Consider the following 17953-nt stretch of genomic DNA (forward strand, 5'->3'; position numbering starts at 1 on the left):
TGGAGTGGGTTGGGAGGCAGGCTGGTAAGGTCCCTTTAAAATAGAGTGGTCAGGGAAGCCCTCCTGGAGGAGGTGGTATTTCATCAGAGTCATGGGTGAGGGAGTAAACCACCGGCTGTCTGGGGAAAGAGCATCTCAGGAGGGGAGACCAGTAAATGCAGAGGTCTTGAGAGGAGAGTGTCCCCAGCAGGAGCCCAGTGGGACTGGAGCAGAGTGAGAGAGAGAGAGAGGAGAGGGGTCAGGGCCTACCCAGTGCACTGAAAGGACCTCGTCATTCACGGTGATGGGGAGGCCATCAGAGGGCTCTGAGCCAGGTCTGATCAGATCAGCATTTAAAAAAATGATTGTTCTCGCTGTTGTCTGTAGAACAGACTGTAGGGGGCAGGAGTGGAAGCAGAAAAGTGAGATCAGAGAATTTCCTGCCTACCAGCTGTGAAGGGAAGGTGGCTTAAACCGGGAGGTTGTGGTAGAGAGGGGGAAAGAGGGTTGCATTTGAAATAGTTTTTGTCACTGAGTTGACAGGACTTGTTGACGAATTGGATATTGGATGTGACAAGAAGACAGGAGTAAAGGTCGAGTCCCAGGTTTCTGGCCTGAGCAACCAGGTAACAATGTTGTCATTTTCTGAAATGGGGAGAACTGGGGAGTGGTAAAAGATTGGAGAAAGGGTGGGATGGCATCAAGTCTATGGTGATGGACGTGTGAAGTCTGAGATGCCATTAGTGTCCAGCTGGGGATGTCAAGGGGGCAGGTGGATGTATGAGTCTGGAGTCTAGGAGAGAGGTCAGGCTGGAGATATAAATTTTGAAGTCATCAGCCCAAGGATGGTTTTAAAGCCATGAGATCACTGGGAACTGAGGACAGATAAGTATAAGAGAAGGTCTGCAGGCTGAGCCTTGGAGCCTGCAACATTCAGACATTGGACGAAAGGAGAAAAACCCAACATAGGACATCAAGAAGGAACTGTCATTGACATAGAAGGAAATTCAAGAGAATGTGGCGTCCTGCAGTTGAGAAAAATAACCAAGGGTGAAGCCATCAACTATATCAAAGACAGCCAGGAGGTCAAGTAAGATGAGTAATGCAACCTGACCACTGGCTTTGGAAACATGGCAGTCACTGGTGACCTTGACACCAAAAGTTCTGAGTTCTTGGACCACACTTTGACATTTCATCATTGACCTTCACCAAGAGACATTCCAAGAGTCACTGGTATCAAAATCGCTTTATTTCTTGGAGAAGTGTCTTTGAGGGACGTCCTGCACTGCATCACAGCTACCTAGGCATGAGCACCCATGCAGGTATTTCTACCAGAGGAACATCAAGGAAACCTCCTTGTTTTGAACAACCGAATCTTCCATTTTCAAACTCCTGTATTCCTGTTTCCTGCTTTGCATCAACCACCAGTTGCCTGGCACCTGCATAGGGATGGACTTTTGTGTGCTGAACTTACTCTTGGCTCCTTCTTATTTTTTATTCTCATTTTTCTGGTTCCTTTCCCCTGTTTACCTTGTCTATTTTATTTTAATCCTCTTTTAATGTGTGCATTTCTCTTGAATGTGTGTATTTCTGGAGTGTAATCGCTGAAAATCTTTTTGGAACCATATGGGGGGTAAATGTCAAATATTATGATTGTTTCTTAGATACTACTGGGTCTTGATTAAGAACTTGCATGCATCATGATGGAGAGGAAATAGACCTGGGCATGCAGCCAGGAGATATTTATTCTAGTTCTGCCTCTGCCACTAAACAGCTGTGTGACCCTGGCAATAAGTTCCCCTCTCTGAGCTTCAGCTTCTTTGACTATCACACCCAGGGGTTACACTAGCTCGGGGTTAGCAAATACGAGGCACACATACACTGACCATCACCTAGCTCCATAGCGGACATCACTAATCAATAAGGTACTCTTTGGCATTAATCTTAAAAAAGACATCAGAATCTTTCTTAACACAGTACTTCAGGCTACAACTACAAATTAATAGGAGCTGGCATGCTAAATGAGATCTTCTTGCATTACAGGACTAAATAATGTCTCAGGGTGAGATTGATTGCTGGCCATGAACTAGAACTGTAGTACTATCTGTAGTGACATTCCATTGCCCCCAAGAAAACATTCCAAAGCAGAGTGGGTGGGAAAGCTCTGTAATAATTGTAAAGGGCACCATGCATATCCTAGCATTTGTCATTGAATATATGAAGAATGACATTTGGACACATACCTTCTATGTACTTAAGGTGAGAGTTTGGGAACATGAGATATAAAGAATTGCTACCTACCCCAGTCTGAATGCTTATTATCAGAGATAGGTTTGTCTTCTGTTGGAAGAAGCAAACTCATTTAATTTCTACAATCTTTAAAACATTTTTATATGTTTTCTTTCCAAATAGAAATAGCAATATAACACAGTATTTCTATTCAAATCATAAGTGTGGGGGGGAAAACTTTTCTTCATAGACAACCTAGGTAATTACTTTTAAGTTAATTAATTGATTAAAGAATTCCCTGTCACTGCATATAACAGAATATTTATGTCTGTGTTCTTTGTCCAGGATTCATTGAGCCCTAACTGTGATTCAGACTAAGACTAAGTAGTGCTAAGACTCTTCCTTCCTATAACCTTATGAGGTAGCTAATTTTATTATTCCCATTTTATAGCTAGAAACTTGAGGCTCAAAGAGCTGAACTAATTAGACGAACATGTTTTATAAAGACACCTTCAATGGCATCTCTGATGTAATAAAGTTCTAATCATAAAATTCTTATAGGAATTCTGATTTTCTACTTCAGTTTTTGGAACACCAATGAGCAATTGATGATGGCTTTAATAGAGGGTATGTGAACAGACTTTTATCTCAGAGAGAAGGTGATATTTTTACATTTATCTATTTCCTCATTTAATCACCTCTTCAAACTGTGAGGTAGGCAAGACTTTGGAAGCGATGCCTTGCCAAAGGTCATAACATTTGAACCTTATGTTTGTGTCACTCCACATTCCTTCTGTGATAATCTTCCTCTCAGGATTCAGTACAAGCAGACATCACTCCTGTTCAGAAACAAAAATGAAGGGACAAGATGATTTTGGGGATTTCCAAATGTGGACCCTTTAAAAATTCATACGCACAGATGCTGGGGGTAGAGGGAGAGAGACTTAGCCACTGGGACAGACGTGGTGTCAGACGGCTGCTTCCATATGGTGATCTTGATCTCCTTGTGGGTGACAAGTGGGTTACCAGGTTCTGCAGGCAGAAATGAATTTTGGGGATCCACTCCAGTCCAGGCACTATTGGCAGTCAACACTACCTGAATGAATGATGATCGAATGAATGAATGATTGGTCACTCTGCTTATTCCCCCTCTGCATTGTCAGACCAGACTCTAGTGAATATCCTCTGTGCCGCATCTTTTAAAAACCACTTTACAGTGTTGAGCCTTAAACATCGTGCCTGCTCTGCCCTCCAGAGCTCCAGAGGCACTAACAACCCTCCCTACCTTTCTGCCTTTGGAGCCGCATCAGGGAATTTGCTGCAGCAGCAGGAACTGGCTGACAACACAATTCTTCATGTTTCCTGGGAAAGCCTTTATTTTGCTTTGTTCTGCACTTGAAAGTGAGCAGGCACGAGACTGTCAAGAACAGCTCCTTTAGACTGAGCTGTTTGGGACCCAAGGGATGCTGGGCTGGGGGAGGGGGAAGGAAGCCAGCCTTGGGGGCAAGGTTAGATTTGAGTCCATCCCTGCTGTGTGACCCTGGATATGTCATTGGTGCTCACTGCACCTAGGTTCCACTGTGTTTGAATCCAGGAGGCTGGGTGAGATGCTCCTGAGGTCTTTTCTAGGTCAAAAACATACGTTGAGGAATAAGTTCACGATCAGTGCCTTGCGGAATAAATCCTTGATGGTCTGATTTCAAAAACAACAGATCCCTGCTCCTTCCCTGAGTGCATCTTTTGAGAGAGGCAGGAGAGAGGCAGAAACAGAGCCGCTTCTGGTTCTCGAAGCAAGCAAAAATAAAGCAGGAGGGGGAAAATGTGGCGTTTATTTTGGAGCTGTATCGGAAGCAGAAGCGTCAACTGGCTGAAATGCCGACTTCTCGCGCTGGTTAACGGTGTGGGTGACAGCCCGCACATCCAGATGAGGGAGCGATTAGACCACGCTTGCCTCTGAAGATGGATTTCTTGGTTGGGGGAGTGGGCTGGGGGCTGGGCTGGTGTAGAGGGGACAGCAACATGAGGCGTTGGCAAGTTAATTAGGGTTCAGGAGTCCAGCGAGCAGGGAAAGAGGCTGGATTTGCATAAAGCTCATTTACATAATGTTCTTCACAAATTGTGCAGCCAGAAGGCTTCTGGGCTGGCAGGAAGGTGGGAGGGGGGGCGGTGGTGGTTAGATGCCTGAGGCGGCAGCAGTCAAGGGGGAAGGGCGCGGCCCAAGGCGGGGCCTCCCCCTTGCCTCCTGGCTGCCCTGTCTATCCCTACCACGGCCCACCCTGCAGCAGCCTACCCCCCAGGCCTCCCCACGCCATTCATGTCCCAGCCCCGAACTGCCCCACACCATCCAGCCGCCCCAGTGCAGTCAGATTTCTCAAGTCCCGCTGAGATCACAGCTCTCCCTTGCTTAAAGCCTTTTGGTGGCTCCCTCAGGATTAAGTCCCATCACCGGAACCAGCTTACTGACCCCTTCTGCTCCCCTGACCCCATCTTCCCTTTCGTTCCCTCTTTCTACCTAAGCTCAGTCCCCCTGAATGACTCTTGGGCCTCTAAACATGTTTTGCTCTCACTGACCTTTGCCCCTGCTGTCACCTGCCTTGGAATGTCCATCCTACAAAGGCCAACCTCTTAGTGGCAAACCCCTGCCTCCTGGTTTCAAACTCCCGTCCCGCTCTTGGGGCATTTCCGCACGTCCCTGCAGCCTCTCCAGTGGACTGAAAGCCCCTTTGGTGTGGCCAGAACTTGTCATGCTGTGCAGTACTTGCTCCAGGGAGGGTCCCTTTCCCCATCAGGCTGTGACTCCTCCAGGAAAGCGTTGTGCTCGACTCACCTCTGTATCCAGCTGGGCAGGGCCATGCAAACAGTGGGCACCCAATAAATGTTGATTGGATGAATGAGATATGTCATCTCAGCCACAGCTGGAGACCAGGTTCCCATCTGCCTGAAATGAGCCAGACCAGCTCTTTAATTTCTCTGGGGTTCTCTCCCCACCTCCTTTCTTGCAATCATCACCCAGTCCTGTGTCTGAGCTGCAAAGGACGAGGTGAAGGCCCCCAGGAGGGTAGGTGGTGTCTGAGCTGGACCCCCAGCTGGGAGTAGGCTAATGAAAGGCAGACAGAAGGGAAAAGGACAGCCCAGGCTGGGCAAACAGGGAGGTCGAAAAGTGCATGGACCGTTTAGAACATGGGAAGAGGGATGAGTGGTCTGGAGCCAGCGGTGAAACAGGAAAAATTTGGTGAGTCTTCAGTTCGGAAGAGGCTGAAATAGATCTGGTAGATTTTTGTAAGCGTCTGAATGTTTGTGTTCAAGGAGAAGAAGGAAAACCGTGGCACCTGAGTACCTACCATGTGCCACTAAACATGTGATTTCATTTCACAGCCACGCACAGTAGGTATTACTCCCCCCATAATTACCAGTTCAGAGGACAGGCATGCAGTCCTCACTCGCCTGAATCTCACAGCTCAGAAGTGGTCAAGCAGGGCTTTGAACTCTGGTTTCAAATACTAGTTAGCCTTCTGGATCTGATTTATTTGTGTATTAGAGAAATGTGAAAAAAAAGGGAACTGGTAGAGAGAGACAGAGGCCATAGAGAGACAGGCAGACAGATTGCCAGAGAGAGAAGGAAAGGAGGACATCAAGGGGAGGTGGCTGAGAAAATCAGAAGAAAGGAGGAAATTCACAGGTGTCAGTTGTCCCCCTCCCCTCCCCCCACGCCCCACTCCAGCCCTGGGGAGAGCAGCGGGGATGCTTTTGCTACAAGACAGAACCATCTAATAGAACTTTCCGTGATTATGTTCTCCATCCACTGTCCAATACAAAAGCCACTAGCCTTATGTGGCTACTGAGCCCTTGAAATGTGGCTGCACAGCTGAGAAACTGAATTTTAATTGCATTTAAATTTAAATGCGAATAGCCTTGTATTTAAATGTATTAATTTATATTTAAATTTGAACAGCCATCTGAAGGTGGTGGCTATGGTATCAGAGGTGCTGCTCAAAGAACAGTCCTTCTTCGAAGTGAGAGAGTAGCATTGACATATATACACTACCAAATGTAAAATAGATAGCTAGTGGGAAGCAACTGCATTGCAAAGAGAGATCAGCTCAGTGCTTTGGACCACCTAGAGGGGTGGGACAGGGAGGGTGGGAGGGAGACGCAAGAGGGAGGGGATATGGGGATATATGTATACATATAGCTGATTCACTTTGTTATACAGCAGAAACTAACACACCACTGTAAAGCAATTATACTCCAATAAAGATGTTAAAAAAAGAAAAAAAGAAAAAAAAGAAAGAAAAGAATAGTCCTTCTTTTTTCTATCAGGGGTCTGGCTTGGGTTTCCTTTGGGTCCTCCTCAGCCTCCCAATCTGGGACTCTGTTCTGAAACAGGCATTCCTGGTATTTCTCTCCCTCACATTCCTGGACATCCCTCCCACACGGAGGTTTAATTTTAGCTGATTCTCTCTCAAGGACAAAGTATATATTTTTATTTTAATTTATGTCGCCTGAACCATTTCCAAGTTTTACTTTTAGAACCTGTCAATATTAGTGACAAGTGGCATTTTAGGTGCTTTTCTGCTGGTGGGGCCGAAATTTATTGTCATTTTATGTCACTCAGCAAAATGCACAAAATGCCAGAAGTGTTATAAACAGAGACAATTTATGTTCGGGTTGGGGTGAGGTTAAGAGAATGAATATAATCCATTTTTTTTCAGAGACTTTTATGTGAGTGTGCCTGCCGGCTGGTAGGTACACATTTGACACTTGGTGGGACGTCTTTTCCAAGCAACAGGAGATGGCAGATGGAGATGGGTCCCAGTTACTGCTGCTCTGTACTGATCATGCTGTGCTCGTGTGTGTGCGTGTGTGTGTGTGTGTGTGTGTGAGTGAGTGAGGATACTGACCCCTGGTCTCAGGTACCCAGCATGGGGCTGTGCACACAGTAGGTGCTCAATTAAAGCGTGTGGAAGAAACAATGAAGGAGAATTTGAGACATAAATGGGAATTCTAGTGACTCCTCTATTCCGCCCTCATAAGAGTGATCTTTTGGAAATTTGTCACTCCACTGCTCTAAATCTTTCAATGGCTCCCTAGGACCCTCGAGTTCTAGCTTATCAGGTCCATCAAGATCTGGCACCTGAGGGTGTCTCTGTTTCACCTTCTCTGAGTCACTTTCAATCTCTGAAACTCTCATATTCTTACTCCATCTGCTTTTGCTGTTCCTGCAGCTGGAAGTGTCCTCCTCCTCCTTCTCCTCTTGGTCATTCTTCAGTAACTGGCTCTAACTCCTCTGTCCTTTGCAACCTTCACCCCTCTATCTTCGCAAAAAGAGTTGATTGCTCCTTCTTTGGGGAATCTTCTGCCATATCTATATATCTGTATCTATATATCTTTATTGAAGGACTTTTCACATTGCCTTGTTTGCTTTGCTCTCTGTTGCCCCCAAAAGATCATGTGCTACTTGAGGGCATGGTCTGGGGAGCCGCATTCATCTTATTCTGGGTCTGTATGGAGAAGCTGACAAAGGAAAGCTAATTGGATGCCATAAAGAATGGGTTCCAATTGGGTTGGTCCCCAGCATCCCCACTGCTGGCTTCAGATTCAGCTATGTTGGATCTGCTAAGTCAATGACCCTCGTCCACCTTCTTTCCAATTTCTAAACCTTATGGCTGTTGTCTTTTCCTCAATGCACCCTGTCCTTAGATGTTTATACCTTGAAAATTTCCTTTATTGCAATTTTATTGGGTTTTGTAGAGGGAAATATATTAAAGGAGTGTGTTCAATCCGCCATTTGAACTGGAAGTCAATAACAAATGAAAGTCTCTGTTAGACTTTGGGCAAATTGCTTCTCTTTTTTGGGTCTCTGATTCTTCACGTATGAAATGAGGGAGTTACGCTGGATGCATCCTAGGGTCCAGCCAAAGTCCGAGAGGGGGACAGTGCTGGGTCAGATGTGCTTGACGGGTCGTGGGCAGGAGTTTGGATTTTATGTGACTGCAGCCACTCCCTGTGATCCTCTGTTACGACCATCACTCTACTTGTGTTGGAAATTCTCTTTCTATCACTGGTGTCCTGCCTCCCAAACTCTGCAGTTGGTGGACAGTTTTGAAATTCCCCCTTATTCAACCCATGGTGACAGTAACTGACTCTCATCCAATTCTGCAGTTTGCCCAGAGCTCTCACCCTCACCTAATGGAGCTCTTGGGCCAACCCAGTGAGAAATCTTGAATCCCATTTTACAGGTGAGAAATCCAAGCCTTGGAGAAAGGAAGGGACTTGCCTAAGGTCATAGGGCAAATCAGTAAGGAGCCAAGTGCTAATCTTGGTCTGATTGAACTTCGACTCTGATGTGTCCAGCATCCCACCTGTCATGGATGCTCAGCTATATTTATTTGGAGTGGGAAGTGATGACACTTGGGTTAGGTCGTTGAGGAGCCATAAAGGCAAGAAACATTGTTTAAAACTTAATTATACAGTATGATGTTTTCAAGGTTCATCCGCATCATAGAATGTATTAGTACTTTGTTCCTTTTTGTAGCTGAATAATATTCCATTGTGTAAACATGGACCACATTTTGTTCATTTATCAGTTGATGGACGTTTGGGTTGTTTCCACTTTTTGGATATTGTGAATAACGCTACTATGAACGTTTGTGTATAAGTACTTATCTAATGCTAAGTGAAAGAAGCCAGACACAAAAGGTCACGTATTATATGAAATATCCAGAATAAGCGAATCCATACAAACAGAAGGAAGATTGGTGGTTGCCAGGATCTGGAGAGGAGGGAATGGGAAGTGGTTTCCTTGTGGGGTGATCAAAATGTTTTGGAACTAGAGAGAAATGATGGTTGCACAACATTGGGAATATACAAAACGCCGCCAAATTGGACACTTTAAAATGGTTAATTTTATGTGATGTGGATTTCACTTCCATAAAACAATTAATTACTGTTTGAACACTTCGCTCAAGTAACATTCAATCAGGCCTACTGTGTGTTTGGTAAGGTTAGGCTCTCTGTTTGCAAACATATAGTAGGCACTTGGGAAAGATTTGTGGTGTCAATTCATGAATTGTCCCGTTGACTGTTTCTATATCCAGCCAAGTCTAGTCCCCAGAGCAGTGGCATCAGCATCTCCAGAGCTGGTTAGAAATGCAGGACCTTGGTCCCAATCCCCACCCACTGAATCTCTGTGTGAAGCACACGTTTGTTTGCCTCTTGAACCTACTTCCTTAATCTTCTTTTCTTACCACTGAAGAGAGAAATGGCAGGAGAGGATTGAGGATAAATCCCCCTGAAGTCTGTCGTCACTGAACAGGACTTGTGGTCTGTCTGTCTGTCTGTCCTTCTCTCTCCCCTCCTGGTCACTCTCCTTCTGTCTCTCCCTCCTGCCCTCTCCTCCCCACAGTGCTTCCCCCATTCAGCTGAGTCCCTATCTTCCCACACTCTCTGAATTGATTTTTCTTACTCATCTTGGCAGGTTAGTAATCACGCTTCTCAGCAGAAATTCCTTCCATTTCATTATACCAGGTGAGAAATACTGGGCAGCAGGGGGTGGGCTGGGGGCTGTGTTTCATTTCACTCCCATCTCTGTGTCAGGTGGGGCCGGGGGAGCTTCCATACTGGGCACCCCATAGGAAGGAGGGCAGTGGTGTGAAAAGGAGTAGAGACCACTTTGTTGTTCTCTCCAGCCCCAGGGTCCTGCCCCCAGCTTGCTCCAGCTCTCAGGCACCCCTGCCTTTCTCTGTCCTCAATCACCACTTGCATTTTGAGGGCTTCCTATAACTTACAGAGCCCCTTTCTATGCATCACTCCTTTTAATCTTCACAATACTTTGAGATTGGAGTTGTCACCTCCATTGTACAGGTGGAAAAGTGAGGCTTGGAGACATGGAGCCACTTGTGAGACGCTTGGGAATTAGAAGCAGATCTCCAGGCTCTGGCAAGGTGTCCTGACCTGCACCGAAGCTGGTCAGTGAAGGGACTGCTCCGTCTGTCTTATTGCCGTGGTGTGGTCCTAGCAGAGAGAGCTTGGCATTTGTGGTCTCATGGGCTTGGGTTCCAATCCCAGCTCTGCACTTACTGGGCATACTGCTCTGGGCAGATGCTCCAACTCCCTGGCCCTCCCTCTCCGTAGCTGTCCAATCAGGATGGGACAGAGCTGCCAGAACACAGCTCCCAAGACTAGGAACGCTGTGATGCAAACCTGGGCTTCCCCCTTCACCAGCTGTGCCACCCAGTGGAGGCTGCATCACCTCTCTGGGGCTCCATCCCCCATCCTCAAAGCATGTTTAGAAATAACACGTGTCACTCTGGATTATTGCAAGGATTACATGAGCTAGCTCCTTTGCAGCTTTTAGCACATGCCCAGCACATGAGCAAGAGCTCAATAAATGCCCTCAGTTGAAATAATATCATCATATTTCATCAAATCTAAGATGCTGTCACAATGACAAGATGTACCCTGAATTCAGAGGTGCTAACATATGAAAAAAATGTGCTTAGAATCAAGAACTCCCTACTGTGTGTGGTGCCTGCCCCATGTGAGGCATAAGGATAGGCATCTTACATACATTTCCTACTGAGTCCTGGCAATGATCCTAAAAGGTGTGGTTTATTCTCCCCATTACAATGGTGAGAAGGCTGAGCCTTAGGGAGGTGAAGTCACTTCCTCTGCTTGTATTGTTTGTAAGAGGTGAAGTTAGGATCAACCCAGGTGTCTCTGCTACCAAATCCAAAGCACAGATGAAAAAAAGCAGACTTGATCATGTTCTGCAAAGTACAAAATTCCAGCCATATGTGTTGGGGGAGAGGAGGAACACTAATAATATTATTATTAATAATAATAATGTTGGGGGCTTCCCTGGTGGCGCAGTGGTTGGGAGTCCGCCTGCTGATGCGGGGGACGTGGGTTCGTGCCCCGGTCCGGGAGGATCCCGCATGCCGCGGGGCGGCTGGGCCTGTGGGCCATGGCCGCTGGGCCTGTGCATCCGGAGCCTGTGCTCCGCAACGGGAGAGGCCACAACAGTGAGAGGCCCGCGTACCGGAAAAAAAAAAAAAAATGTCTACTTAGCATTGGGTGCCTACTATGTTCCAGGCACTGGGCTAAGGGATCTACCTGGATTACTTCATTTAATTCCTGTAACAACTCTCTTACAATCCCTGTTTTACAAATGAGCAAACTGAGGCTCAGAGTGGTAAAGCAATTCACCCTGGGTCACACAGCCAGGAAATAGTGAAGCTTATGGGCTCCAGAGTCCATTTAACCCTTAACGTGCAATTGGAAGCTGCTCACCTTGGGTGCAGGGAGCTTAGTTGGACGGACCCTCTCTACCCTTGGTGGCCCCCCCATGGCCCCCTGCCCCACCCAGGCTCCAAGTTCTGCATCCACTAGGTTCTCACCCATTTTTCTGTAACTCGTCTGTCTTCAGCCCCTCTCCTTGCCCGTCAGGACCCCGGCTGGGGCGGCAGGCAAGATGGAGAGAGCGTGCAGTATGCAGATCGCCCCATTAAAATTTCATGTGGATTCAAAAATTCAGTGTTGACTCCGGTGACGCAAATAGGTATGAAAATTCCGAGGAAGGCACACTCTTTCTTACCGAAATCAAATGGTTGAACGGCCACTAATGAGGCAGACAAGGAGCCCTGCTCACCCTCTGAGGATTGGGGGAGACGAGAGGAGCAGTCGCGCTACATTATTCATACCCTCTTGTTTGAGTTTCAAATCTCAAGGAGGCTCTGGAAGGGGAAGGGAGAGAGGGCAGAGGCGGCGGCGGGGAGACGGCCCCACTCTGCCAGCTGCAGTAGGTCGGGTGACTAATTGACAAGTACTCACAGAGCCCTTTCCCCAGGGCGCCCCTCTCTTCCTGCTCTCATTTTCAGCTCCTGCCCACAAACACCTGCCACGGTGCTAGATTTCTCCCGTCGGTGGCGGTGTTGTGTGTGAGCTTGAGATGCCAAAGGACGAAAGCGCGCATGCGCAGCTGGCCTCCGGTCCTGGCTCTGTGTGAGCTCCGGCTGGTGGCTAAACCTCTCTGAGCCTCAGTTTCTTCCCCTGCAAAGTGGGGAAGCCAACCAGCACCTCTTCTCCCTACTTTGTGGAGGGGGAGTGGAATTGCTGAGGTTCAAATGCTACATTGTAGCGCTTCTCACGCTTGAATCCTTAGGAATCACGCGGGAGTCTTGTTGGATGCAGATTCTTTTTTTTTTTTTTCTTTTTTGCGGTACGTGGGCTTCTCACTGTTGTGGCCTCTCCCGTTGCGGAGCACAGGCTCCGGATGCGCAGGCTCAGCAGCCATGGCTCACGGGCCCAGCCGCTCCGCGGCATGCGGGATCTTTCCGGACCGGGGCACGAACCCGTGTCCCCTGCATCGGCAGGCGGACTCTCAACCACTGCGCCACCAGGGAAGCCCTGGATGCAGATTCTGATTTAGCAAGCAGGGATGGGGCCTGAGATTCTGCATTATCAGCTAGCTCCCAGGTGAGACGGGTGCTGCTGGTTTGTGAACCCCACCCTCTGAGCATCAAGCGAGGCCATAATAATAGGGAAGCACTTTGTAGGGTGGATCCGCTGGTCCTAAAGCCTTTCTGTGCATCCGCATCCCTGGGCAGTTTGGAAAGACACTATGTCCATGGCATCCCTTGAAGGTCAAGTTTAATTGGTTGGGTCCAGGCATCTGCAGTTTTAAACCCCCACCCCTCTTGGTTCTTATATGCAGTCACATTGTTGCAGTTCTTATTACTAATACTTCTCTATTGTTTATCCCCTTCATCTTTCCTGATCATTTTGCAGGACGCTGTCTTTCCCAATTCCCCTTCAGCATCCAATGCCACCATGCATTGGATGTGTAAGGGGATGCATTTCTTCCTTCTCACTGAGCAAAATCGTTTGCAAGAAAGAGCCTGAAGACCCACTCACTTGTTCTCTGAGGGGAAAGAGATGCTGCATCCGAGGGGACCAACCTCTCTCCAGGGGCAGCACCCCGCCTCCCCAGATTCTAAAGGTGCACTTGGGGTCCACTCTCTGGAGAGGCGGGGGAGGTGTGAGTCGAGGGTCACCTGAGTAGCCGTCCCTTCGGTGCATTCTAAGATTGCTGCCCAATCACACTGGTGACACATTCTTTAAAAGTGTAAACTAGACTGTAGAGGAGCCATGGAGGTAAAGCCAGCTTGCCAGAAGGAGTTGATCTCCACCTGCGTGGAATGTGTGATCCCACCGTTGACCACGCACCCGGCATAACTAATAAACAGGTTCCTGAGCAGAGCACTCCCTGCATTTCGTAATTATTACCCGGCTATAAAAATCCCTTCTCCCTCCTGCCAACATTATCTTAGTAAACGTTATGAGCGCTCACGAGGTTAATGCAGGGCTGTAAATCCGCAGTGGGTCGAACAAGTGAGACTTGAGGAACTGTTCATAAATCTACCGGAACGGCTCCAGTTTGTTTATTTAATAAAATATCACCTCATAGAAATGCACAGGGCACTGTGGGGTTCGCACCTCGGCGGGCGCTTGTGGGGAGGGGGTGAGGTGAGGTCTGCAGAGGATGGCAGGTGCATGCACACGGGTGTGCAGAGTACTCCGTGCACATGGGCTGAGCACGTGGCCGCCTGGCGCCCGGACAGCCCTGTGGTCTATTATCACACTAGCCATTCTGAACTCAGAACCTGCTCCACTTAAGGCAGACTGTTGTCTTGGAATTCTTTAATGGGCCTCGTCAATATTTGAAACGATGCTGCAAAGCCCAGGACATGTGTAATGCTGTTTGCACAACACGAACACCTCCCAGAGCCAATCTTCTGGGATTTGTTAGGGGCGCTTTGCCCAAGCTGGGCTGTTAAATCAACAAGAAGTCAGGCTTCCCCACACGTCGTGGAATAAAATGCCAAAAGCACGGGCGTTGGAGGAAACAGACGTGGGTTCTAACACCAGATTCGCCCCTTACCGGGAAGATGGCCTTTGGTATTCACCTCTCTGGCCTCAGTTTCCTTCTCTGTACCATGGAGATCATCATCTGTGATGTGAGATGCAGGAGGACTGGAAAGGGGAACCAAGATGGCTTTCTTTGCTGTTTCATTCACCTGCAAGTCTGAGGCATTGCAGTAACCCTGAAAGGCCTTTGTTAATCAGTTTTGGCTGCAGGTCATCTTCAGGGCCTTCATTCTTTTCTTTTTAATTGGCTGGGCCCAAACCTGGAAATAAAAGACAGTGAGATGGGGTCAATAGAAATGGCAGAAGTTCTGCAAAACCTGGAGGTGGCATTCCTGGCATGCGGGGATTTGCATCCCTGAGCCCATAATGGGAATCCAGTCACTCAACAAAGGAGACAGACAGTGTGGTCTCGTGGTGAGGACCGCGAAGTCCATGGACCAGGGTTCGAGTCCTGACTCTAACACTTAACTCTCTGAGGGGCCTCTGTGGTCAAGCAGTTTAACCTCTGGATTCCTGGGGCCATGCCACGCGGCATGTGGCATCTTAGTTCCCCAACCAGGGATCGAACCTGTGCCCCCTGTATTGGAAGCTCGGAGTCTTAACCATTGGACTGCCAGGGAAGTCCCCCCGGGGAATGATCATAACGTCTACCTCTTAGGGTTCTGAGCATGACATGAGCTGATGTGGTAAAGTGTTTGCATAGGCCTGGCATGTTGTACAAACTCAATAAATAATGGACAGATGGATAGTGGAGGAAACGAGAGGCAGAAATGAGGGTGACCAACATGTCTCAGGTGTTCCCTGGACTGAGGAATTTTTATTGGAATCTGAAGGGTCTCATATCCCGGGAACTCCCTTTGTCCTGGAAAAATTGGATGGTTGGTTGCCCTAGAAAGAATGGATAGGTCAGTGCTTGAAGCACTCTCAACTCTGGGTTTAATTTGGCCACAGCTATTGATGATTTAATAACAGCTGGCTGATTATAGAGGCTTCATCTAAAAGACTCTGATTCCCCAAGGCTGATTGCTGAGCGCTTGATTTACCCGGTGGTTCTCATTAGAATCACCTGAAGAGCTTTCCAAACATACCAATGCCTGGACCTCACCCCAGACCAGGGTTTCTCCAGCTCACCATTATTGACGTGTTGGGCTGAATAATTATTTGTGGTCGGGGGCTGCTGTGCGCATTGAGGGACGTTGAGCAGCATCCCTGGGCTCCATCCTGAAGATGCTGGCAGCAATGCCCTAGTCTCATGATGACCAAAAAGAACTCCTGGATAAAATCACCCCAAGTTGAGAACTAATGCTCCAGACCAATTCAAGAATCTGGGGGCAGGGTAGGAACTGAGCCTTGGTATTTTGTATTAAGTTCCCTGCCCCCAGCTGACTCTAGCATTCACCTGGGGCCAAACTCCTTGCGAATGTGGGTGGATGCTGACGTTCAAGGCGATCTTTGGAAGGGGCTGGAGCGGACTTGATGTTTGGCCCATGGTGACCACCGGGAAGAGAAGGTATGCACAAACCTCATGTGATAAGAGGTGCTAAATTCCTGTCCCCATATATGCCCCTCTCTCCCACCTTCTTCACAGCCCAAATCTCACTATTATTACATAGAAGTTCCTTTAGGAAGTTTCAAGTGCCCCATTTGAGCCCTCTTTTAAGATACTTTTGGAAGGCAGTACATTGCCACTGTTGTTGGTCGCTCATGACTTCTTCAGGGTGGGAGGCTGTGCTGGTTCTCAAAACATTTTGACATGCTAAATCATTTGATCCTTAAAACTCTCTGCGGTCGTGTAGATTTACTTGTACACATTACAGGAAAATGGCTTTCAGAGAGGGTAAGCAATTTTCTCAAGGTCACACAGCTGGTTGGCAACATGGCAGAAAGCAAACCTCAGGACGAGTCACTGACTTTTAGTGACTGGCCTGTTCTGCCTTTCATTTCCTCCTGTCCCTCAGAGGACCGGGTGCTGGCTGAACTCTGTGGGGGGCAGAGGTATGACAGGAAGATTCCTGTGTTCCACCTTGGCTGGGGAGGAAGCATTCCTTTATGCTAAGTCTTATATTACTTCCTTGACTCACCCTGACATCCCTATGCAGGAATTGTTGTGATTCTCCCTTTTGGGGAGAAGAAAGCTGAGGCCTGAAGAGGGGAAGCAATTTGCAAGTGGAGGTGTCAGGACTTAAAATCAGGGTAGGGGGGTACAGCATTCTATGGAGAAAATTAATGGAAATTTCAATATTTAAGTTTTCCAGCTGTCAACATGAGAGGCACTCCAGTTTTTGCAGGATTCCAGTCATTCCAAAATTACTTAGGTCTGAGTGGAAGTGGCCACCAATTAAATCCTTGGCATTCAGATTACTCTATACACTCCTGTAAGCAAAGACTTCTTTCTTCTTTTAGATGCAATCTGGATGGGCCAGTGGGAATACAGAAAATGAGGGATGGGGGACACAAGGTCTTCTACGTTGACTCATCAGAGCCTCGCCCTCCCTCTGCTAACAGTGCCCTTCTTCAACCCATAAGGGTTCAGCACGGTTTTGCTGGGTTGGCTCTCTTCTCGCTGGAAGTATTTACAGGTCTTGGAGCTGAGACGGGAAGTGACTCGGAGTGAGGTCAGCATTTCTCATATTTCCTCCAAGGTGAAGGGTAGTCACTGTGTAATTGTGAAAAGCAATTACAAGGACCACAGTAGTACAAATCGAGAGTGAGTTTTCTGACTGCCAGGAGAGGAAACATTTTAGGATTGGTTTCCTAAGAGGAATCCATCCTTTTGATTTTAGCTGTGGCGGTGAACACAACGTTCAGTCTAATTTTAGAAACATTCTGAGACAGGAATATGTTGTGCCATGTCTTTGTCAGACAGTAACTTACGTTTTCTGAGTCTAGGATGGATACTGGCTGAAAATTTACGTTCAAAGAAAGTTCTGTGTCTTTAGAATCACACCAGAAATTTCTAATGTAATGACAGTGATTCCTAACCCAAGTGGAAGTATGTATTGGTTGAACTATCTGTGTTGATAACTGTTAAACTTGGAAGTGAGAGAGAAGGGAAAGATGTGGTTAAAAGAAACCACATCTCACTTGCATCACAGAAGAAACTTGGAAGATAAGATGGAGTCCATTAGTCAGAGAAAGTGGGAAAGTCATGAAGGCAGGAACAGCACATGCAAAGCCATGGGGCCATGAGGAAACCAGTTGTATTGTGGGTCAGGGAAAATTTCAGTGGCAGGAGCAGGGAGTATATGGAATGGGGAGGTCAAGAGATGCAGCTGGTTGGGGAAAGTCTGAGAATTCTTACCCTGCAGTAGGCTTTCCCTCTAACACTCAGCAGAAGCAGGCTTTTACCCCGATCCCCACCCCACCTCTGACTGTTGGCTTGGATGCCTGGCTTCCTGACCTTCATCATCACTGGCCTCCTTTGAGGATTGGAAACTCATCTTCACCACCCTGTGGACTTGTGACTTAGGTTGCATGGCAAAGGAGAATTAAGGTTGCATATGGAATTAAGCATGCAATTCCACTGCCCTTAAGATGGAGAGATCATCATGGATTATATCAGTGGGCCCAGTATGATCACAGGAGTTCCTAAAAGCAGAAGAGAGAGAACTAGAGAGATGGCAGCATGAGAAGGAATCAGCCTGACATTGCTGGCTTTGCAGATGGAGGAAGGGGCCATGAGTCAAGGAATGAGGCAGCCTCTGGAAGCTTTAAAAGGCAAGGAAACTGGTTCTCCCTTAGAGTCTCCAGATGGAATGCAGCCCCATTGACACCTTCATTTTAGCCTAGCGAGACCCGTTTCAGACTTCTGACCTCC

This window comes from Grampus griseus (assembly GCF_964374135.1).
Source record: "Grampus griseus genome assembly, chromosome: 12".
Classification (NCBI taxonomy): Eukaryota; Metazoa; Chordata; class Mammalia; order Artiodactyla; family Delphinidae; genus Grampus; species Grampus griseus.